The following is a 12,397-nucleotide window of genomic DNA, read 5'->3' on the forward strand; positions in this document are numbered from 1 at the left end:
TGACAGCAATGTTTAAATCAGTGTGGTGTTTTTTACTGCAGGCTTTTTTTTTTAACTTTGCAGGGGCATAATGGTCACACTGTTGTATAGGTTTTTCTGTCACTGTCATACATTAGATTTTCCAGGTGAATAGGGCTTCAGGCACTCAACTGACACAACATTTGCCCAAGAAATTATGTAAACAAGTTGGAATCTTCTTCGAACAATTGCAAAATAAACTCACTTTCTCAATAAAAGCTTGCTGCCAGTAAACACTTCCATGCTATTGTTGCACAAACAGTAATGGATCACGCTGTCCAAGTTTATGTCATGTTGGTGGCAGATGGCACGTAATAAACAACACGCTGTTTTGATTTCTGCTTGCTTTGATTGTTTGTCCAAATGAGCAATAAGTGTAGCTAATGTTTAGGCTCCAAAATATCTTTGACTGTGAGAGGAGAATGTTTCACTTGCTCTGCTGAAGCAGATATTCTCTATTCTTGTTTTCCCGTTGGAGTTCACAAAACAATGATACCCTTGAAATAGCTGCAATTTTTGGTTCTCTGACCACTTGACAGTATATTAGGTATCTGCTAATAAAGTATTCAGTATCTCCTGTCAAGGCTAGGAGGAAGGATTAAGTCAAGGGGACTTATTTTGCCTAGTCTGCTATTTCACTCTTTTCTCCTTCTTCTTGCTTCCAATCAGGAAAAAAGTTAAAATTACCTTTTATTCTTGTTCTTTCTGAAATAATAACCAAATCTATATTTTAAAATGTCTTTGGATTATCCTGACCCATTCTTTTTCTTCTACTTTATTCCAAAATCAACGAACAGGGAAATTTAATTGTACTATTATTTGACTTCCACATAAAAAATTACCTTGTAAAAGCCAATTCCAGTTGGTGCTGATGTGTTTGCTTTTTGAAATATCGAACATATGAATGTTTGATTGCTCAGGATCAGATTCGATGTAATTTCCTTGGCTCCTTTGATCTTTAAAGACAGCAGGAGTCTACCTTTTTGAATGGCACTTGAATATAGGTTAAAAAAGGGAAAAGAAAAGTAGTATGTGTGAATATCAGGGCAGATTATATCGTTATATCCTGAATGACATTGGTATTACAATGCTAAGCACAACTCTCTCTGTTCTCAATAAATATAATTATTTAATTCAAATATGTGTGTGAAAATTGCCATTTGTATGATTTAAGTCATGACCATTTAACTATTATAATTGGAATTGATTGTCCAAGTCTTTGTAACTCGGTTCCATGGTAACGGTTTGGATATTGGTGTGCTACAATAAAATTGTCATGGCTACACTGACTGAAGCCTTGATCTTAAAATGTAAACTTCACATGAAAATGGGGATTTACACTTGTCTAATCACTGGCATTTTCACACCCTGTTAAAATCAGCGTGTGAAACACTTGGGCATGAGCAGGAAAGACTGCTTCTCTGAAACACTTAAATTTTAATATCTCTGCTCTAGGGTCGGATTAAGGCAGTTTTTGGAATAGTTTTGTAAAAAGTTAAGAAATTTAGTAATGGCTAAATTGAGCATTGAACTTGTGTTTGGGTTTGTAGTAAGTAAAAACTGAGAGCTAAACAGGGCAAATCTTTTTTCCTAATATGAATGAGCAAGATTTCTGAAATGCATAGACTCCCAGAGACTGTAGCTGGCCATTTATCGAGCCTCCACCATAGCTAAAGATGCACTTCAAGTGCTTTCCTAAGCTGCCATCACAGGGTGCATAGTCCTTCTCAGAGATCTCACTTTCTGATGTTCAGCCCAATTTTGCCTGACTAGGAAGGTAAGAGATCAGCTGATAAATGAGTACACAAAAAAAAAGAGGTAATTAGAATCTAACAGGAATCTTTCAAAATGGCACTTGGGAGGGCTCCTAAAGGAGGAAATTACTGCCTGAAATGTTGACTTACCACTTCTTAGCTGTCATAGGAGATCTCCTATTTGCTGGTGTCAGCATTTGATACAGGACATGGTATATGGTAACCCCTGAAGATGGAACAGGATAAAAAATTAAGCAGTCATTTAATATATATGTTTGATTAGCAATTGCTGTTTAATTAGATCAAGCTGTCTTTGCCTAGATTAATGCAAGCACAGTGACCACAAGGTGTGAGGTATAATATTTACGATGGAGCTTTACATAGGCAAGGATTGGATGAAACAGCTTAAGTATGAAGTTAACAGTAAGATTAATTTTTGTGAGTCTTATTTTGTTTAGAACATGACAGGTTGGCATCTGATTACCTTATACCAGGTTGGTATCTGACATCTTTTAATACAGGAGGGAAGGATCCAGCTTTTAAGAGAGTGGTACTTCAAAACTTGATTGAGCAGCCTGAGAATGAAGAGATTTGATTCCTTCAAAAGGAATGCTCCTTCTGGGTAAGAGTTTTGGTTGGAGGAGAAGAGCTCTGCTGAGTGTGTGTGTGTGTGTGTGTGTGTGTGTGTGTGTGTGTGTATGTATGTATTCCACATTTGTGATTGAGATGTTATGATGCACAATTCAATGCGGTGATAAGTGAGCTAATCAAAGTCCTGAAAAGTTTATAGCTGCATCAATAGTTTTTCCATCAGTACTGTTGAGCCAGTTAATCCTTCTTCTCAGGGTGAATACAGTTATACAAATTGAGCTACCTTCTCTGCCTACCAGTACTCTCTGCCTTGTAGGTACACTAGTCAGGTATATGGGTATACTTTTGCCTGGTATGCACCAGCATGAAAGATTGCATGTCCTTGATAATGAGAAAAAGATCTTGTCATGAGAACAATGGTTGAGAACATAAACTATTGAGCTGAAGAAAGATTCTCCTATCTCATCATGCAAACGCCCTCTTTTCTGTTAAGAGAAACTCCTAAGAGGTTATACATGTGTTTCAGAAAATTGATTTCATTCCTGTTTTTTCACCATTTAATTCAAATGCAGGCCTCTTACAAGTTTTATTTCACTGAAATAATATCCTTTTAATTTAATCTCTGCAATTTATGAGCTTGTTAACCAGATTTACTTTTCTGAAAATTTCCAATTTGATATCAGTCAGAGTCATCATGTAATGGTATTGCATATGAAATAACATTTTTAGATGTCCCCAATGCCTCAGAAGCTTTATTGTTAAGTGACTTATTAGCAGAATGTCTTGTTAGCTGGTGTAGAGTTGCTTATAATACTTCTATATTTCCTGTTGAGTTATAGCTTACACTATTAATAACATGTAGAAGAATTCTGAATTAATTTCGGAAGTAGTTGGTGAAGTGATGACAAGCTGGTAACAATTGTCACTGTTTCCCAATTGAAGAAAAGTTTCTTTAAAACCTTATTTTTTCACCATTATCTGGAAAACACGGTTGTCTTTGAGGCATCAAAATTAATCTTTCTGTGCATCAACACAACAAAGTGTTTGCCAGGAGTAACAGCAGGTCAAGACATCAACTGTAAATAAAAGGGAATATTTAAATCTTTGCAAGTGAAAAACCCCAACAACTCTTTGCAACATTAAGTGAGATTTGGCATGGTGTTAAATCTCATTGATATATTATTTTAAAGTCAAACTTAAGTAATATTCTCTGTTCAAGTATTAGGGTGCTGTTTATTCAAAAAGGCTGAAATCTTGATTACAGGCTAATGCTGTGCAAGTGCATCAAATCACAGATAAAACTACACTTTTCCTTTTGCTGGGATGCCATCATGAAAATTTTTATGCTTAGGTCACAGGAAGGGGTAGAGGTAGTCTTCTGCACCTAAAAGCTTCTTAGGGGGTTTAGTATCCATTGCCATTCTTTGCTAGCTGAGCAGAGCTCACACAGCCTTTACTGACTAAAGTCCTTTTCCCAATTCAAGGGGTAAGAACACAGATCAAAGCAAGAGAAAGATATTTTTTTTTAAAGACAATCAGCGAGGTGTCAAATAAACAGGGATCCTTCAACTTCCATGTTGAGAGCTGAGATGAATATCTACCCATCTGGCTAACTTTAACTTTGGAAGGTTATGTTTGGGCCAAATTATTTTCTCTATCTCCTCCAAAATCAAATTAAATTAATGCAGCCAGATATAGTTTGTTAACTCAAGGCTTTTTAACTTTTTTGGTCTAGCTGATCAAAAGTAATAGGAAGAATTCAATGAAAAGCTGACCTAGACCTTTCAAAGTCAAGGACTCCTTATCCTTCTATCACAAGTTATAAGCATTTTGCAGAGAGGAGGGAGGATTCCTTTTGAAGCAAGAGGAAACAATTTGTCAAGATGATTTCCAGAAGTCCTCTTAGTTTAGCACAACAGTTTGACAACAGCAAGGTCAGTAACAGTGCCTTTCCAAATGACTCTGCATCTACTATGTTCGAAAATGAATGACAAATTATGGAAATTAGTAATGCAAAACCTGATGTCTACAGTGTGTAAATATATTTCTTCTCAAGATAAGATAGGATGTGAATATAGAACACAAAACTAGCTCAAGCTGAATATAAACATGCAAATATTTAGTTTAGAAAGAAAAGCAACAGGAAAGTACCACACAGGAAAGTACTTACAGGAAAGTAAGGAATGGAAAATAAAGCATTAATGCATATCATTCTGTACAGCAAATTTATAAATGTCACATTCATATATGTGAATGTAAACAATTTCAGTGCTGGATCATTTTGCAGTGATTTTCTTTTTAAATTTTAGTCCTTTATTTTATCAGTATTTCAAATACAGGAAATTCTGATTCAAACCTTGTCAGTAATTTTTTTCAAATAACAGGTTTGACAACTCAATTTTCCTGTTACTGATTTACTTTAAGAACTTTCAAATCACCAAACTGTATTTGTTATTCCTTTGTTTGTTTTGACCCATATTTTAGTTGTCAAAATGCAAGCAGATTCACAGTGTTAGTTACATTTCAACACAGTAATTGCTAAATCATTTACGAAGGAGGAAATAAAAAAGTCCCATAAGCAGTTGTTGTTATGCATGTGTATTTTTAATATCTGATTTTCAGCATAACCTTAGATTACAATGCAGGTTAAATTTCCCTTGCTGATTTGTAAGTATAATGTAAACTCTAGGCTCACTTAATGATATTGCAATATAAAACTGTTCTGTTGCAAAGTAAAGACCTTGCTTAGCACTGCAAAGCTCTGGGTTCATTTCAGTGTGATCATTCAGGCGCTATGGAGGGATTATGCTTTTATTGTATTTTGTTTCATGAATACATGAATGAATAATAAGTTCAACAAACAAGAGTTCCCTACTGGCTATCTCAAAGAAATCATTTTGCAACATGTTATGAATTTCAATCAATCATCCTCAACAGTCCTTGTCCTGTTGAGGTCTGTGCATTAACAAAGTCAGCATTTTGGATCTATTGTAAATGGCTTGAGATTTGATCAGAATGTCCGAGATCAGGAAGCTGAAAAGGAGTGCTAGAGAGGAAGCATCCTGGGTATATTGCATATTTTTTTGTACCTAGCTTTCCACGCTGTACAAGCATTGATTGTATTAATGTTGAATGTGCAGAACATGTGCTTGTTTTGTGTGACTTCTCTTTCAATGAGCAATTTCACTTAAGAAAGAACTAAAAAAGTAATGATAAGCCACAAATACATATAAATGCATATGCATACATGTAATGCATACATGCATTATGATTCAGAAAAAGCAGGATAAAAATGCACAAGAATGTGGACTGTGTTTAAGAGTAATGCTTTATTCCATCTCTGTTGAAATTTATCTGTTTATAAGGTAAGGTTAAAATACTAATTAATTTAAATTGTGATAGGAAGAATAAGCACATTGATAAGAAGGTCAGAACTTTGGAATATTTGCATGTAGGATGGCATCAGTATCAAATTACCATATCTGATTTTTTTATACCTTTGGCAATACGTAGTAAAAATAAATAACACAGTGCGTGAGAACACAGTACAATGTATGCCTTGAACACTTCCTGGGGCTAAGTGTTCTGTGGATGCATCAACTAAGAATTAATAAAACCCCTGAAGTGTTTATAAGTTTTCTGAAAGGAGAGATGGGGGAACAACAAAGATCCATTCTGATGGAAACTACAGTCTAGTATGATGCATTTAATTCTGTGCCTTGTCCCAGCTTCATCACGTCTCTTTTTCTGAGGGGGACAAAGCTTTTCTCTCTATTCATTTGCTATACTTACCCCTGCCTTTCCTTTCTCAGGTTATTACTGAAGTGTCTTTCTTGGTTTTTGCTGTTATTTTATAAAAAAAAAAACAACCAAACAACTACTTATGCACCATAATTTTGCTTAAAATATATTTACAAACTTTTGTAGCTATTCTTAAAAAAAACCCATGCCATGTAAGTACCATGCTGTAACTCTGCAAGTTGAAAATGATGGCTTACTCTTTACACCTGTCAGAGACAAATATTTATGCCAACAAGTATTTATTTGACAGCTTGCTGCTGTTTACAGGTTGTTTGTTTCCTCAGCTAGTAAGTATTGCTCTTGTGTCTTCTCTTTTTTCACTGGGAAATGAGCGCAGGGCACAGATCTGTTCTTCCAAAACTTTTATAGAATCGTAGAATCATTTAATTTGGGAAAGACCTCCAAAATCATTGAGACCGATGGATAACCCAGCACTGCCAAGTCCAACACTAAACTGTGTCCCTAAGCACCATATTTACATGTCTTCTGAATTGCCTCCAGAGATGATGACTCCCTAGACAGCTTGTTAAAGGGCTTGAGAACCCTTCCAGTGAAGAAATTTTTCTAATATACAATCTAAACCTACCCTGGAGAAACTTGAGGTTGTTTCCTCTTATCCTTTCACCTGTTGTTTGGGAAATGTGCCTGACCCCCACCTCGCTACAACCTTCTTTCAGGCAGTTGTAGAGAGCAGAACCTGCCCCAGTTCCGTTGCTCTGTTGCTCTCTGAATTCACTTGAATACCAGAATGTCTTTCCTGTTGAGGGGCCCAGAATATTTGCATGAATACAGGACTTGAGGTGTGACCTCACCAGTGCTGAGTACAGGTGGACTATCATCGCCCTCATCCTGCTGCCACACTACTGCTGATGCAGGCCAGGATGCCATCGGCCTTCCTAGCCACCTGGGCACAGCTGGCTCATGTTTAGCCACTGTTGACCAGTGGCCCCAGATAATTTTCCACCAGGCAACTTTTCAGCTGCTCTGAGCACTGGCTGGGGTTGTTGTGACCCAAGCGCAGGATCTGGTATTTTGCCATATTGAACCTCATCCACTTACCCTCAGACATTGATCCAGCCTGTCCAGATCCCTCTGAAGAGCCATTCTGCCTTCCAGCAGATCAACATTCCATCCCAACCTGCTGTCACCTGCAAAGTGACAGAGGGGGCACTCCATCCTCTTATCCAAATCATGGATAAAGATATTAAACAAGACTAGCCCAAATAGTGGGCAACACAGCTATTCACCAGCTGCCAATGGGATGTGGCACCACTCACCTCCACTCTGGGCAAAACCACAGAGCCAGGTCTCACCCTGTGGGCAGTGCACCCATCCAAGCCATGAGCAGCCAGATACTGCAGAATGTTGTGGGAAGTGAAGTCGAAGGAATCAGCAAAGCCCAAGTATACACATCTACAGCCTGTCATCCACAGCCTTTCTGTCATCCACTAAATGAGTCACCTTGACATAGAGAGAGATGAATTTGGTTAATCATGACCCCCCTTTCATAAACCCCTGCTGGCTTATCCTGGTCCTCTGGTTGTCCTGTATGTGCTGCATAATGGCACTCAAGGTGTCTGCTCCAGGATCTTCCCCAGCACTGTGGTCAGGCTGACAGGCCAGATCTTCTGCTCTGACTTTTTTTGTAGATGGAGGTCATTAACTTCCACTTGACTGGATCTCCCCTCTCAAAGTGTCTTGGCAAGCACCTCCTCCAGCTCCATCAGGACCCCTGAAGTGGGAAAGGTCAGTTAAACTGGATGGTGAAAGTGTTGATTTTATTTATAGGCTGTATAACACTTGTGTATGAATGCCAAGAATGGAACTTGAACACTGTCTTGTCTTTACAAATATTAATCTAAGCTCCACTGACAATACTTTTGTTTATATTTTAGTAATAAACTGTGAGGATAGCCTTAAGATCTAGTTATTAGGTGTAAATGCTGCTAGCTTTTTAAGTTCCTTTGTCTCATCTTAGGCACTTTGAAAAATGTAGGTGTTTGCATGGAAATGATCTGGCAGATACATGTTTTGGATGTACATGTTTGGACCTGCACTAAAGTATTTGCAAAGTGGTCCCTACAGGTGATACAGTCATATTATCTGAATAATCAGTAGAGTTTTTGTCATAGAAATATATGTTGTTTCTGATATGGCTTCTTTTTTTTTTTTTCTTGTTTATGTTGTAGAGTTGATGTTTTGGTACCTGCTTGGTTGAGAGCATTATGGAATCACAAAACAAACATCATTTACTGATATGTTGACTAATTTTGTCTTGTCAAAATTGTCAAATCCTCTTCAAAATGATTGTCACCACCTATTTGATTTGGCACTCTGTTCCATATACAGCCACTGTTCATGTAAATTGTGTCATGCTTTTTTTCCCCTCTGCCATTTAACTTGAAAATAACTACTTTGGCTTAATTGGTAATCTAGTCAATTTTAGAGGTTGGCCTCATTTCATGTTCTCATTAAGTTTGTCACCTGTGTCATTCCCCTTCATTGTAGAAAAACCCCTTATATTCTTTAATAATTATGAGAGCTGTTTTGCAATCTTATTGTTATTCTTTTTGCAATATATTAACCAAAACAGGTAAATGATATCCATTGCAGTCTTGTTAATGCCAGAATACATTAATAATTTTAATAAGATTTACTTCAAAGGCTGTCCTTCCCTTTGTTAATTTCTTAGTCTTGCTTACTGATAAACTCCTCAGTTCAAGAATAATGCAGAAAGATAATTTCCAACTAGGGGACAAAGATGATATATGCTGGTAGGTAATAAACAGGTGTTACACAAAACTGCACACATGCCCACTGTGTGCACTATGATTAACCTCATTAGAAACATATTTTTCTCAATTTTACATGGCTTGTAGGACTCCATAGTACTGGAGGAAGAGCTACTAGAATTACAGGGTACATTTGCTGATTAAATTTATTTCTCTTCTCCTGTGTAGGCCATCTACAAGGAATCACATCTAAACACTTGTCACTCTGTTTTAAAGCTAGTCATGTAAGTCCTAGAAGAGTTGGGCCCTTCTCTCTGTCAAAACTTCATTTGCCCTAGAATATTTCAGAGAGTTCTCTCACATACTTTGAGATTTGAACATCTTCTTGTTACAAGAATTAATACTACTTATTTTTATTTTTTTCCATCTAACAGAATAGAATCATAGAATGGTTGGGCTTGAAAGGAATGTAAAGACCATCTTGTAACAAACTCCCTGCCATGGAAAGAGACACCTTGCACTAGACCAGGTTGCTCAGAGCCCCACCCAGCCTGGCCCTGAACACAGCAGGGATGGGACAGCCACAGTTTCTCTGGGAATATTTCCCATCAGCCTCATTGTCAAGAATTTATTTGTGGTATCTAATTTGAGCCTCTTCTGGGAGTAGGTTTAAAGTAATTTAAACAAAAAGTAGTTTAAAATAATTCTTTCTTGTCTTGTCACTATATGCCTTTGCAAAAGACCTCTCCCCATCTTTCCTGTAAACACGTCTGGAAGGCCACAATTAGGTCACCTTGAAACCTTCTCTCAACTGAATGATCTCAATTCACTCAGACTTTCCTCAAAGCAGAAGTACTCCATCTGTCTACTACTCATCTTCGTGGCTCTCCCCTGGAGTCACTCAAACAGGTCAATGTCCTTCCTCTGCTGGTGAGACCCCAGAATTTGACACAGCACTCTAGCTGGGGTCTCACCAGAGCAGAGCAGAGGGCCACAATTCCCTCCCTCCCCTGCTGCCCACACTGCTTTGGATGCAGCCCAGGACAGTTTGGTTCTCTGGGCTGTGAATGCTCATGGCTGGGTCATGTCCAGCCTCTCATCCACCAGCACCTCCAAGCCCTTCCTAACAGGACAGTACCTTGCACTTGGCCTTGTTAAATGACATGAAATTCCCAAGGACCAATTTATTTTTCAGGTCCCTCTGGATGCCATCCCATCTTCAGGAGCATCACTGCACCACTCAGCTTGGTGTCATCTGCAAATTTGCTGACAGTGCATTTGATCACTTCATCTATGTCATTAATGAAGATATTAAATAACTCTGGTCCCAGTACAGATGCCTGAGGGCACCACTTGCCACTGATGTCCACTGGGACTCTGAGCCATTGACTACTACCCTCTGGATGTGACTATCCAAGTCTCCCAGGGTACTCCACTGACTGTCTCCCTGAAGAGGTGGAGCTTGCTTTGCTAAAGTTCAGGACATATAAGCTTGACCTATAAGCCTGAGGACTGCAAATTCCACCTGTCATATCTGCAGGCCAGGATGTCTCCAGTCTTGATGTCCCCAGTTAGCTCACTTACCAGTGCTGACCAACAGATCTAGAAACGCATCCCTTCTCCTAGGGCTGTGTACACCACGACCTAAGAAGATATCCTTCCAGGAGTCTCCTGGATTGCTTAGACCTTGCCATGATCACATCTCAGTACCTTATATAAAACTAACTACATTGTGCTGTGCAAAGAGAGCTGCTGTTGAAGAGCTCACAGCCTTTTGTAGGTATGTCATTGAATGGAATAAGAGCATTAGTCTTATATGGAGGAGAAAGGAGATGAGAAAAAAGGAGATTAAAAGACTCTCAGAGAGAAATCTGTAATAAAATTGTTTAAACTGGAGAAAAATCTTCCTGAATAGGGCAATTTCACAGCCCAAATATGCTTCAAAGTGTTTTCCCTTAGAAAAAGGAAACAGGTACTTATTTGCTATAGGCTCCCCTTTTAACCTCCTTATATAACAATTGCTTCTGGATAATGCCCTGGTGGATTCATGCAGATGACTCATTTTTTGCAAGGTGCATAGGGTATACTGTACTAATTTACTAGCATGGGGTAAATTAGATGGAATTTTGTGCACTGAACATTTTTGAACTCATCTTCAGGTTCAATGGATTACAAATGGATATTTGTTTGTTTTGGTGGCTTGAGAAATCCATCTATTCTTTTTCATATCTGAAATGTTTCATACTAAAGCCTTCATAATACCCTTCAGTTTCTGTTAAATTGATGTTTAAATTGGAATGAAAGTAGGAATCTTGGCAGTTTAGATAATTTACTTCATCTGGTGGCCAGCTATGTTAACAATCACATCATATGCCAGCATTTACACTAGATGAAAGAAGTCCCTGGGGCACTAGAACTGCATTTTAGAAGCAAAGTGAAAATGCAGTTATGGTCTTTGTTTCATCATTTTATTCCGTAAAATGGAAAATTATTTTAACTGGAATTTTTAAGTGTTAAAAGCCTAATGTAAAGGCTACGTTGAGGGCTAATTTGGGTGTATTTGCCTTGGAAGCTTAATGACAATTGATCAGTATTCTGGACAGGAAGTGTTCAGCACGATGTCAGCAAATTATGTCTTTATTCTGATGTATCAAGCACTTGGAGGAAATGGTATATTGTTAGCATATGAATACCATCAAAGCCCCACATAGCAAGATATATTTCAGTTTTCTGGAATAAAATACATGGCCTACCCTTTTTTTAAATGCCTCCCCTTGTAATATAGTGCATGCTTGAACCTGAAAGCTATTTCTTGTTAAACACAGACAAACTGAATTTCAGGATTCAATTGCTGGTGCATGACTGCACATTCCATCACTTGGCAAAAAAAATTTGTAATATCAAATTGGCTTCCTGCTTGAAGAGTAAAATGTGTTTGATTAAAAATAAGGTTGTTGTGGGAAAACTAACTGTGGGATTTTTTGGTTGTTTTTTCTATTTTTTTTAAGGGCAATTCTCAAAGAATGCATTTACGTCATCTGTATTTCCTTGATACTAGCAATGATTATAACTATCCCACATGAAAAGTATGAATTACATCTGAGGTTATTCTGGGTTTGCCTTTGTTATTGTCTGCTGTGATTGTAGTTCTTAAATTGAGCCAAATTAAGAAAATAACCAAAAGTAAATCCCAGAGATTTACTGTACTGCTGGTCTTAAGGAATATGCTTGTCCTTCTTTTATTGTCCTCTAATAAAGACAAGCAAGCACTCTTTTACCTTGCACCGGAAGAAATTCTCCTAACTTGAAAGTCTCAGCTATAATGTGACTCTGGGATGAGTAGTTGTTTGACAGTATTTCACAGGGAAAGATTTTTCAAGCACTATTTTATATATAAGACTATAGTTTAAAAGGTATGAAAGTTTGTTTACAGTAACCATCAACTATTTATTTACAGATATATTTGGGCTGTGAAAGTTTCACTAATTTTCCATAGTTACT

This window comes from Parus major, chromosome Z, assembly GCF_001522545.3.
Source record: "Parus major isolate Abel chromosome Z, Parus_major1.1, whole genome shotgun sequence".
NCBI lineage: Eukaryota > Metazoa > Chordata > Aves > Passeriformes > Paridae > Parus > Parus major.